Here is a 13,947-nt window from a genome sequence, read left to right as displayed (position 1 = left end):
ACTGAAGGAAGTATTTGGACAAAAACACTAGAGGACGTAATGGAAATATTGGAGAAATTCAACACTAATGAATCTACTTGAGAAGAATGTCATGAAGTGGAAACTAGGAAATTGGAACAAGTTGAAAATAAACAAGAATGCAACTGGTTGGAGCTAATCATAGAAGAATTAAAGGATTACAAAGAAGAAGAAGAGTGAGTTGGTGATAAACAAGAGAATGATCACATGGTATCCTAACTTGATTAGTGGAGGCAGAGCAAGGGGCAGTCGAAGCAAATTGTCCCGAACTCAAAAAAATGGTACCATATGTTATCAAGCCTCCTAAGTTAGAATTGAAATCCCTACTCAAGCATTTAAAATATGGATATTTGGGGGAACAAAATACCTTTTTGGTGATTAATTTTGTAGGCTTAGATGCAAACCAAGAGGAGGCTTTATTGAGTTTCTTGAAAATGCATAAAAAATCTATAGGATGAACAATTACTAACATCAAAGGAATTAACATTGCATTCTGTCAGCATAAGATTAGATTAGAAGGAATAAAACCTGTAGTTGATGCTCAGCATAAACTTAATCCAGCTATGAGAGAGGTGGTAAAGAATGAGTTACTTAAATGGCTAGGCATAAGTATTATTTACACCATTTCTGATAGTGAATGGCTTAGCCCTACACAGTGTGTTCCAAAGAATGGAGGTCTAACATTAGTCGAGAATGATAAAATTGAGTTAATTCCAACAAGAACAGTTACTGGTTGGAGAGTATGTATGGATTATTGGGAATTGAATGATGCAACACAAAAAGACCATTTTCACTGCCCTTTTTTGACCAAATGCTCAAATCCCAATACATCCGGATGAATAAGAGAAAACTACTTTCACATGTCCTTTCGGCACTTATGATTTTAAAAGAATTCCATTTGGCTTATGCAATGCTCCAACAACCTTTATAAGGTGCATGACAACTATCTTCGTTGATATATTAAAGGAGGGGTTAGACATGTTTATGGATGACTTCTCAGGTTACAGGGACTCTTTTCAAGAATGCTTGGATAACCTTGAAAAGGTCTTAAAAAGGTGTGAATAGACTAATTTAGTACTTAACTTGGAAAAATGTCACTTATTGTGACATCAAAACTTAATGAAAGGTATGGAAGCCAACAAAGCCAAAATTAATATTATAAAAAACCTCTTCATTCCAATGAATGTCCTGGGTGTTCAAAATTTTTTGAGTCATCCTGGATTCTACAAAAGATTTATAAAATATTTTGCTTACATCTCTAAACCATTGAGTCAACTTTTTCAAAAGGAGTCATATTTCATATTTGATCGAAATTGCATCAAAGCCTTTGAGCTAATAAAAGAGAAAGTTGTATCTACACCAATAATCATTACCTTGAATTGGTTAGAACCTTTTATTTCTATGTGTGATGCTAGTGACTATGCAGTAGGCGAAATTTTGGGACAAAAGAGGAATAACATATCTGAGTCTATTTATTGCAAGAAAAAAACTCAATCTAACACAATGCAATTGCACTACAACTGAAAAAGAAATGATGGCGGGGGTGTTTGCTTGTGAAAAATTTCGACCTTATTTAATGGCAAATAGAATATATGTTTATACTGATCACTCAGCATTAAAATATGCCATGAAGAAGAAAGATTCAAAAATCAAGCTGACGAGATGGGTATTACTACTTCAAGAATTTGATCTATGGATAATGGATAGGAAAGGGGTCGAGAATCAAATTACAGATCGTTTATCCAGAATCGAGAATAACTTAAAAGAAGAAACTACTAAATAAATTAAAGAGACTTTCACATATGACCAATTATTCAGGGTAGACATCCATCAGACAAGGCCTAGGAAACACATAATACTCTGGTATGCATATTATGTCAACTATATTGCAAGAGGTGTCTTTTCGCTACAAGTATCCTAGTAACAGAAGAATATGATAGTTCACAAATCTAAAAATTACATTTGGGAAGCGCCGTATGTGTTTTGGGAATGTGCGGACCAGTTGGTCCAAAGGTGTGTAGTGGAGGAAGAGATACACAACATTTTACAAGGATGCCATACATCTCTATGCGGGGGACATTTTGGTGGAAAAAAGATAGCCCATAAGGTGCTACAATTAAGATTTTATTGACCAACTATGAATCGAGATGCCTACGAATTTGTACAAGGATGTGATAGATGCTAACGAACTGGGAGTAGATTGAAAAGGGATGAAATGTCACAAATAGCGATAATCGAGGTAGAAGTATTTGACATTTGGGGATTGATTTCATGGGACCATTTCAAGTTCTTTCAAAATCAATACATATTTCTAGTTGTTGATTATGTTTCAAAATGGGTTGAAGTTGTTGCTTTGCCTACTAATGATACAAAATCAATAGTGAGATTTCTGAGAAAAAACATATTCACTAGGTTTGGTACATCCCATGCATTGGTTAGTGATGAAGGATCTCATTTTTTAGCAAGCAGTTAGAAGCTAGTTTGGCTAAATATAACATAAGACACCGAATGACAACAGCCTATCACTCACAAGCTAATGGGCAATTAAAGTGCTTTAAACATGAAATTAAATAGATCTTAGAGAAAACAGTGAACCCAAGTTAGAAGGATTGGGTAGCAAGGTTAGATGATGCATTATGGGCTTACAAAATAGCATATAATACTCTTTTAGGTATGTCCCCACACAAACTAGTTTACTGGAAGAATTGACACTTACCAATTCAATTAGAAAAAAAAGGCATATTGAGTAATCAAAGAATTAAATTTGGATCTAGAGTTAGCTAATAAAGAAAGATTATTCCAGCTGCAAGAATTAGAAGAATTTCATTTTATGGCCTATGAAAACACTAAAATGTGTAAGAAAAGGAGTAGACTTTGACATGACGCAAAGATCCAAAAAAGTGAATTTTCCCCTGGACAGAAAGTTTTGTTGTTCAATTCGAGATTAAAATTATTTCTTTGAAAGCTGAAATCAAGATGGGTAGCCCGTGCATTATACATCAGATGACACCTTATGGGGTTATAGAGCTGATTGAAAAAGGAAGGCAGCTTTTTCTTATCAATGGCAAACAATAAAAAATTATTTTTAGGGAATGACAAACACGGTAGTTGATAAACAATTTTTGCAATGTAACACACTATAGGATTCATGAGGAAACAAGGGGATATTGACAAACAAAATAAGCGATAATGAAGAAAGCAACCAAATTGTTGATTTTACAACACAATCGGAACATAATGGAATCTGGCCCGCATGTCACAACACCCAAATTGAATGTCACGACAACAGACAACATTCAAAACATGGAAACAACTATCGATGTCTCAACACCAATAAGGGATGTCACGACACCCTTGCGTAACTCTGCTTTCTGAACTAACTGTTGACGTTTTTGAAGTTTAATTATACTATGTTTCTAATTCTTTCACTTCTAAGTAGCAGTAAACTATATATTTTTCTTTTCTTCTAAAGGCGTAAATAGGTCACATTCATCTTGTTAGTTTTACAACTACTGGAAAGAAATATTAATTTGCAGATGAAAAAGATTGTATAAGGGATTCCAACAAAATTAGATTATCGAATGGCTAGTTTCACTGTAAGTGCTTGAAGTCTATCTATTGAATTCCAAGAAAGTGAGATAGACAAATACTTACAACAACTACAACCATACACTTTCATCCAAGAGCAAGGATTTGATCCTTTAATGCGAAATTGAAAAGATGTATGGGAGAATGCAATAGAAAGAGAATGGACCAATTTTTGCTTGTCGTCTCAACAACCTACAATAATTCCTATAGTGCAAGAATTTTATCTAGCATTGAAAATAAGGAAGCAACCAAACAATTCTATGGGATTCAGTCTTTTGTGAAGGTTGGAGGGATCAATGTCTTGGTAACTAAGATGAGTATTTGTTAATTTTATGATGCACCATATTATTATAGTGACTATCTATACAAAATAGATATAAAGGAATTTAAAAATGTAGACATGGAAGAAATATGGAGATTCTTGACAAAAGGGAATGAGGGTGGACATATTGAACAGTAACAGCAATACTTGAAACATTCAACCAAGAGTTAATGACACCAAAAGCCAAGATGTCGATGAAATTTGTCTATTTAAGAATTTTACCTACAGTAGATATGTCCAAGATCAGTCCAATCCATGCTATCATAACATACGAGATACTCCAAAATAAGCAAATATGTATTAGTACATAGATATACAATAATATGGTTGAATGCACGGGAAATCTAGGAAAGGGAATATTTTTTCTCCATTTAATAACAAAATTGTGTAAAAGAGCAGGAGTACCTATCGAGCAATTAGATAGGACCATGAATCCTTCAAAGAAACTGCTAGAGGATGACGTATTTAAGCAGTTTATTCTTCTGTAGAAAAAAATGGAGAAAATGAGGAACAGAGGATTCCAGAAAGATGATGAATAATTTTTTGAGTTAATTTAGTATTATTTTTTAGGAATAAATGGATTTAAGAAAATTGAATTAGTTTATATTATTAACGTATTGTAATTTCTTAAATTATTGAATTAAAATTCTATGTTTATTTTTATATATACCCTTGCATATTTAAAACATCCTAAGAACAAACAAGGATGAAGCACTCACCAATAACCTATGGAATGATCACGATCAATCGGGTAACTGTCTTCCTTATTTTGTTATTAGGGCTACAGATTGAGGACAATGTGTTTTCTAATTAGTGGGGGTAATATAAGAAATTTGTTTTTATTTTTAATTTGTTTCATTTTTTATGCTTTTCTTTTGAATTTTCTTATTAATTGAGTGCTTGAGCTTGTAGAAATACAAGTGATTGGTTAGGAGCATGTACATAGGTTGCTTCTATTTACAAATAAATTTGACATGATTATAAGTGATTTTAAATTTTTTATTATTAGACTACTAAGTTCAATAGATTACACTGTAAATAGGCAATAAACAATCAACTGTACCAAATGATATAGAAAATACAATGAAACGAGCATGCTAGTATGCATGATAAATGGTTGAATTTGAGTTTGTTTGGATGATTAAATTTTTGCATATTGAGATATTTAGGTATGACTTAAGGCATTTTTTGGAGCATATTCAAAGCCAAAAAAAGCTTATATGTACTTATCCACCTTTAGTACCTATTTTGAGCCTGTAAACACTTCTTGATGAACCTTATTACAAAACTCGAACCAGAAATGTTAATTTGTATTTGCCCTCTTTCTTTGGTCCTGAATAGCATGACTATTGACGTCTAGCCATACGTATTGAGGGTTAAGTAGATACATCACGGCGAACTTTGTAAAAACAAAGTGAAATGGGAAATATCAGTGTGATATAGGAACTATAGGTTAGTCTAAAGTGCAGAACAAAACAGAAAATCAAAAAGAAAATCAAAGCAAGTAGAAAAAGTACTTTGAAAATCAAAAGCATTTGTGAGTGAGATATATTAAGGAAAAAAACAGAAGAAAAAAAAAGGTGTTGAAGTCACAAAAATTAGAAAAACTCATTCATTAGTGTACAGAAACTCGTAAGCTAGACGTAGTTACTATATTATGCTGTGATTTCCTATGTGGAGAAATCAGGAAGGTGAGAGAATGAGAAATAAGGCATTGAGCGGGTAAGGGTTGCTAAGGGGGAAGAATAGGGATTGATACAATGTGCCAAAGTATTTTCGTGTTTGCAACCATTTTGGTGCTTACTATTTTTGAATTTCATACTTGTCTTAAGCCTCAACAAGTTACAAGCCAAAAAGTCCTATGTGACTTAAGTATCCTTACGATAAATGGACATTATACTAAACAATCGCATATGCAACTATTTGTGTTCAACTATGGTAATCAAACTACTTGTATGATTTGTTGATGGATTCCTACATGTAAGACCCTTAACATTTGTATACTTTGTAATGTACTGAACTTAGATGGCTGAGGTCAAAATTGGTAAATCAATTATGCATCATGTCAAGATTATTCGTAAAGATGAAATGTCTAGTCATGTGCTCCAAAGTCAATGCTTGTATCATATGTGCTCAGGGGTTATCTTTTCCATTTATTGTTTTTATCTGAGTTGCTTGAGGACAAGCAGTGACTTAAGTGTGGGGGAGTTTCATATGTCATAAATCGGTGTAGTATGTTAAACTAATTCTCACACTTTAAGAGCTTGAAAATAAGCATTATCATTAGGTTTTAGTTACGTTTTAGTTAGTTTAATTATATTCAATAAAGTGTGCAAATTGAGTCTTTTATTGACCATAGGGGCCGAATGAGGCCTAAGGGTGAGCTAATGGACTTTGTGAGTGTACAAGAGACTATTAAAAGGTGTGCTAAACTGATACAGTTGCAACATGGAGGATTCAGTGTTGTAACATAGAGAGCAGAATAGAGGAATTCTGAGACTGCTTTCAATGTCGCAACACAGCCTAAGGGTGTCACGACATACCTCTGAGGACATTCTAAAGAAGAGTATACTGACTTCTATGTCGCAACACAGGTCCTAATGTGTTGCAACATCGACTTTGGACGGGAATTAATACGAGTCAGGGGGTATTTTGGTCCGCACAATCCAATTTAAAGCTCGAGAATTTTAGCTAACCTATGGTTAATGATGACGGTTACCTCAAGTCTATAAACAGGCTCATTTGGTACATGATATGGACACCAATTACTTAGCTTAGAATCTTTCATTTTAATTTTAGTTTAGTTTTCGCTTTTCTTAAGTTTTAGATTTATTTCAGTTTGTTTTTTGTTATCTTGGGAAATCTAATTTGTTGATACGATCAGACTTTGTGGATTCACTCTTGTTCTTAATACAAATCAAGCTTTGTCCTAAACTTTATATTTTTTATTCATTTATTATGTTTACATTATATATCAGCTTTATATTGTTTACGAAAACTATGAGGAACTAATCTCTCTATATGGGATTAGCGAGTGGGGGTATAATGGATTTACTGTTTTGCAGGGTCACCCAAAGGATCGGCTATTCGGGAAAGGGAGAACTTAAACCCTAGGCTTGACGACGCTAGGAAGTTATCAAGGTGGGAATTAACCAAAAATTGATATGGCCTATCCGTGAACACTTTAACCCCGAGTCGGTTTGGACTGTGAGGTCGAAAGATAAGTAGCCTTTGCTGACTCACTATTATAATGGACATATCGGAAAATCTTGCTAGGATAAAGACTAGTTGATTGGCAATGAGCCCAAAGTGATAGTTGATCAAGATTACCGAAACGAGCTAATCACCCATAATCAGATTTGATCAATTTTACTTTTTAAATTCCCAATATTATTTACTTTTCTTATTATTACTATTATTATGAAAACCCCAAAAATCATTATTATTTATGTTTTTGTAATATAATTTATTTTAAGTACTAGTTAGATCTTTTGGTGTTTAAGTTGAAATTGATCTAGTACTAGCCTCTTTTGGGTACGATCCTTGAAGTACTCACCTACTCTGTTGTAATTATATTACAACTTGACCCGTATACTTGCGGATACCGCCTCATTTATGTATAGATCTTTTATCAAAGTATTTATACTTTAAACATTAGTACGTCCGGGGGCGGTCACCTACTAATAACGTAATAATAATATTATTCTTTTTAAGATCCTTAAAAACGTTAGTGTACTGAACATTTTGGAAAGCTGGTGTGGGGTTGGATTTGATTAAATTTCAAAGAGCCTAGAATTTAAAAAACAAATAGGCTAGCTTTTAGGTGTGGCGCCACAAACATAAATAATTGGACGACATAAAATATAGTTTTGATCAACTTTTTACTCCACTTTTTTTTATTACCAAATAAAAGAAAAACCCTTTTCCTCCACTTGCGAAATAGAAAATACCAAATTGAAATAAACTTCGCAAAAATGAAAGGAATATATAGTTTATGTTCCTTTAACACTAAAACTACGCATGTTTTATAATTAATTCATTGTCTAATTAGTTCATAATTAAAACTTGGTTAAAATTTTTCATAAATCTACCTATTCTTTGAGAACTTTAAAATCTAGTTATTGTATTTTATTTCTAAAAATTTAGTCTATTCTTTTAGATTTTAAAATTTAAGTTTAACTATTAACAATGTTAAAAGTATTTTGTTTTATTTAAATTTATTACATTTTTTATTTATTTCAAAATATCACACTAACAAATTTAATTAAATGATTTTAGCACTATTAACAATTAAACTTAAAATTTATATTCTGAAAAAGTAAAAAAAGAAAGAAGAAATTTTAAAATAGAAATATAAAAACTAAATTTTAAATTTATAAAAATTAGGGATATATTTTAACCTTAAAACTTCAACTAACTATTGTTTTGTCAACTTTACTGATCCCTAATTGCTTTCGTAATTTTGATGGACTAATTAATTTGCATTCCTCCACGGTTTACGCATTAAAACTGTGGTCTCATACAAATATTGGAAAGGGATAAACTTTTGATCTCCTCCATTTACCGTAAAATTAAATAATTATAATTGCATCGCTTCCTCTTACAAACTGTTTGGAAGCCCCAAAAAAATTAAAATAAAAATTACGATTTATTTTTTTAAAAAGACAAAATTTGAATTTGTCGCTTTAGAAACCTACTTTAACATTTTGATTTTAAAATTATTATAATAGCTTAAACATTAATGTGCGGAAATAATAAAGCAAACGTTATAATATGGGTGAGAAAAATATGCAGGTGATCATTCAATAAATATGGTATTACGGCCTAATAAGAGTATGATTTAGGGCAACCCAAATTCTTCACCGGCCGTGGTATATATTCTAAGTTCACAGCATCAACTTTACCCAAATTTATATTAATATGAGAAACAATGACTACATAATGAAACCAAGCGAGGGAGGACAGAATGGGGACGACGTCCCAATAGTCATATAATAATATTAATAATTATGGTTTTTTTTAAATTATAAATAATCAAAAGATTCATTGAAACTCGAAACAGTAACCATCCTTGCAACAGTCTACTTATTACAAGAATAAAAAGCATTATCAAGAAAATGGCATTAAGCTGATAAATTTGCAATTAAAGCGGAGTATAACAATTTTAATACCATGAGGAAGAGATTGAAACACCATTACATTATCAAAAGTAGCCTTTCTGGTTTAGTATTGGTAGATCCTGAAATTGTTTAAAATATAAAAATTCGATATATATTGATACAAGTAAAATACTACTAAAAAATGGTTGAAACAATTAAAATGTATTAAAATTTTAATTAAATGAAATAGTACGGACTGATTGACAGGGTAGATATCTTTGTGAGTGAGGAACATTGTGGTTTGTTTATTCGTGGATAATCGAGGCAAAATACCGTATAATAGAAGACAGTATAGGGTAAATACAAATTCTAGCCATCATATTCATCATGCGTAATTGCATACTTAACCCCATTGTATTGTAGCTTTTTCGATAATGATAATAACTCCATTGTATTTTAGCCCTTCGTAATAAAAAAATGAATTAATATTTAGTTTTGTTGGTCACATGGGCTATATAAGATTTCTAAAACCTTATTATTATCACTATTATTATTTGTTATTTGTTCTTATTAATATTACAAAATAAAAATATTTTAATTATATCTAATGTTTTTTTATGTTTAGATTGAAATAAATTAATATACTTTTATTATTAGATAATAAGTCAAGTTCTCACGTCAGCCTAGGGGTGAGCATTCGATCGAATCGAATAAAAAATTTTTGAGTTAATCAAGTTTTCGAATCTCATTTTATCATCCTAACTTTATTTGAAGTTTTCTCGAATCGAGTCGAGTGAGATGGAATTCGAATTGAATCGAATCGAATATATTTGTTCAAGTTAAATTTTAAAAAATAATTTTGAGTTTTTGTAGCCACTCTCACCCATCGTAATAAAATTTGTCCACCTTAATCAAATTTTTTATTAACTTTCATCACATCATAATTTATTTATTAATTTTTTATATCTTGATTAGCTTCTTTGCTTACTTTGTTGTTTCAATTATCTTGATTCTTGTCACTATGTATTTTGGAATTAAAAATATATTAAATGTAAAAATATGATTTTTAATAAAAGTTATTTTAAAAATAAAATGTGAAATTGATACCAATATAAAATTTTAACACGAATATTTTATGGCATAATTAATAATTCAATTTTAATATAAATATTCAATATAACTAAACAATTCAATAATATAAATAATATAAAATATGAAATTTAATTTAATAATATAAATAGTAGATATAAATAAAATTATTACTATTTATGTTTAGTGATTTTTTTTTTGATAATTTTGATTTTTTATTTGAGAGTAAAGGGTGAGAAGTAAAAGTTTAGGGGAGAAATAAAAATTTTGGGGGAATAAAAGTTTGAGGGAAAGTAAATAGGGGGGAGTAAAATTTTGGAGGGAAAATATTTAAAAAAAATTGGAGGGGGAGGGTTTGGGGTAGATGAAAGGTGGGATGGGAAGGGAATAAAAGTTTTAGGGGAAAAGTGGGAGGGAGTAAAAATTTTGGGGAAAATAAAATGTTTTGAGGGTTTTTGGGAGTAAAATTTTGGTGGGAAATGGATTTTGGGTAGATTAGGGAGTTGGTTTTTTTCAATTTTTTTGAGTCGAATCGAGTTTTGCTCACCCCTACGTCAGCCAACAAGTAAAATAAGTAGCAAGCTCTAGTGGGTCTAAAGTTCAACTCTTTGGCATAGAGAGTGCAAACTGATCTGTCACAATTTGTTATGGTAATTTATACAAAATAAATGATGCACTTTTAAATTATGTAACGACTTAGTGGGCCCCCATGGGCCTAAGGGTGATCTAACAACTCTATCTAGTGTGTAGGACACTGTTTCGGGCTTAGGAGGCGAAGGACAACTACAGTGCCACAACACCGGGGAGTGGTGTCGCTACATCAAACTTTGAAGCCAAGATACTCATAAAATAAGGACTGGTGTCTCGACACTGAGTGACGAACATGAATTTTAATTAAGTGTATTTTAGTCCATACAATGTACCTTAGTCAGATTTTTTTTTTACTATTTAGCAACGTTAATTAAGTATTAGCATAAACTTTATAAATAGGCATGTTAAGTCTCATTTCAAGAGGCTCGGGCAATTGAGTCGTTTTAGTATTTTAGGGTTTTTAGTTTAGTCCTTTTTTATACTTTGGTTACTGTTCTAACTTGGATTAGATTTTGATTCAAGGCTTTAATATATTAGTTTTTTTATTTCGGTGTTGATTCCAATTGCAATCAAGGTGATCTTCGCAACTGGTAAAGGAATTTCGATTTCGAGCTCAAATCGATATAAAAAAGGACTTATTTCTCTACTCCTTACTTATATTTAATTTGTTGTTTTGCAAGTTAAATATGAGTTTAGGAATTACTGTATTTAGATCTATGAAATGCTAATTTCCTTAGGGAGATTAACGAACGAATGTGTGAATAATTAACGAAAGAACAAGGGTTGAAATCTGGGTTAGTTGGTTTAAATTATGTGTGATTAAGCCCTAGGAAGTAACGTCCCTAGGAAGCAATTTAGGATAAACGAGATCAAGAGATAAGTTTACCAAGTAAATCATAATTTATCTTGGTCAAGAAAGTGGGCTGAGAGGTAAGCGTGTATTGGTCGATAAGTTAATTAGTTAGGGGCAAAGTGGTAATAACTAGTTAATTAGTTGATAACTCGATGAAACCCGAGTTTTGAAGTTAATTAGGACCATTAAAGTGAGTTGATCACCTACCTATTTTATTGGATTTATTTTCAATTGTTAAATTGGTTGATTTTTAGTTTTATTAATTTTTAGGCTAATTTGATTAATTGATGTTAATTTGATTTTTCGTAACATAATTTTAAATCAGTACTATTTAGACTTATTAGTGTAGAAAATTAATTTAATTTAATTCGACCTCCCTTGGGTATGATCCTCACATTGCTTCCCAGATTGTTTTGTTGTAACACTTTACTATATTACAACTTGACCCGTATGCTTGCGAATAGCTCTGCTTAATTTTATATCTTTTTGTTTTAGTATTTCTAGTCCAAACATTCACACGTCTAGTGGAACTCAAGTTGTTGGCGTGTCAGGGAGGTTTTGACATTAGACTTGAATTTAATTTTCTGCATTATTAGGAAATTTTGGGATTATAGATACAAAATTTTTTTTTTATTTGATTTTTAGTTTATTTGATTTTTACTTAATTCTCTTTGATTCAGGGTATGATTTGGAATGGAACCTTCCCAATCAAGCCAAATCTTAAACCGGAGAGAATCTTAATACAAAAAAATTTACAATTTTAGGGTAATATGATTGAACTCCAGAACCATCACTTAAAGAGATTCTTACAATTGTGTGACACATTTAAATACAACAGAGTAACTGATGACGCGATCTGTCTCCAATTGTTTTCGTTCTCGCTTTGCGACTATGCCTATGAATGGCTTAACTCCCAAGAGCCAGGTTCCATCATGACATAAGACGACTTAGTGGGGAAATTTTTACACAAAAATTCCCCATTAGTCGAACCATCCAATTTAGGCGTGATATTGCTAATTTTAAAAAATTCAAAGGTGAAATTTTATCCGAAGCTTGGGAATGCTTCAAGTCGTTACTTTGGAAATGCCCACACCACACTAGTTGCAATTGCAAATATTTTATAATGGATTGGATGGGAGCTTAAGATTCGGCTTCGATGGCACATCAGTCAGGGCCTTCATAAATAACACTTAGGAGTGAACTTGTCAATTTATCGAAGACATGGCAACGAACTCGTATATGTGGCTGAATGAGCACTTTTTATGTAACTAGAAGTTGTTGACGACTAAGATAGTCAAGGAAAATGATAAATATCAACAAATTCTAGAAAAATTACATCATCTATAGACCACTGTCAAACCGTCAATGAATGATGTCGCATGAAGCTACACATCATACCCGGAGACCCAATCGAAGGAGGTAAATTACTTGGATAATAGGGGTGAAAATCCTTCTTCGTATGTCCCTATTTTGATTACCCACATGACTTAAGACACGGGCGTGTCCTCTGATCGTGTGAGTCACACGGCCTAGCCACATGACCGTGTGACCCCTGCAATGTTGAAAATTTTAAATATTTCAAAAACATTATCTGAGTACCTGATTTAGTCCTGACTTATTCCTAACACGTACTTTAGGCCCGAGGGCTCATATAAAAGATAATATGTTTGATTTCACTTGGTTTCTGACATAAATATTATATTATATGAAATATCTATTTACTGATCTGGAAACTTCGGTAATGCTTTGTAACCCTATTTCAGTGATGGATACGGGTTAAGAGTGTTATATTTAGTGGTATCAAAGCTACGGTTTAGTCAATTCTCAGACTGAACATAGCGTGTGAGATGTCTAGAAACACATGCCATATAAATCAGTGATAGTGTGATGTGTATGATACGATCTAACCTTTGTTTTCTTATAGATTGTAAAGATGTCAGACGGATTTGAATGTGCTGACAATGATGAGGTTAACAGTAAAGTGCCGACTTCTGAACATGGGACGAGTAGTAATGTCCCGATTCTTTTGGCTCAAGAACGTAAAATTAAAAATATGTTCTTTTCGTATATGAATCAGTGGTTCAGTGAGTTTATGCAAGAAAAAAATTGGCTCAGCAACCTCCACCCCCTATCGTACCACCTGTTGTACCTCCAGTTGCACTTCCACCTCCTCCAGTGATTGACCGTAATAGATGTACTCCAATCGAAAAACTTAGAAAGTATGGTGCTGAAAAATTTTGGGGTAGATCAGAAGATGATCCAGATAAAGCTGAGTACTGACTTCAAAATATAATAAGGGTTTTCAAATAAATGGCTTGCTCACCTGATGATTTTCTTAGATGTGTTGTTTCTTTATTAAAAAAGGAAGCGTATAGTTGGTGGTCGAC

At 32.2% G+C, this 13,947-nt stretch overlaps 1 non-coding gene across 1 annotated transcript; it reads right to left on the bottom strand.

Annotated features, from left to right (window-relative positions):
• Positions 1 to 12,554: 12,554 nt before the first annotated feature.
• LOC128032210 (small nucleolar RNA R71) lies at positions 12,555 to 12,661 on the bottom strand. Its single transcript, XR_008188338.1, has one exon. It is a non-coding gene; the product is annotated as a small nucleolar RNA R71 (small nucleolar RNA).
• Between the last annotated feature and the right edge of the window lie 1,286 nt (positions 12,662 to 13,947).

The sequence above is a fragment of the Gossypium raimondii genome, chromosome 8 (genome assembly GCF_025698545.1).
Source record: "Gossypium raimondii isolate GPD5lz chromosome 8, ASM2569854v1, whole genome shotgun sequence".
Taxonomy (NCBI): Eukaryota; Viridiplantae; Streptophyta; class Magnoliopsida; order Malvales; family Malvaceae; genus Gossypium; species Gossypium raimondii.
Note: the sequence above shows the minus strand (reverse complement) of the source record. Positions and strands in the feature narration are given on the sequence as shown.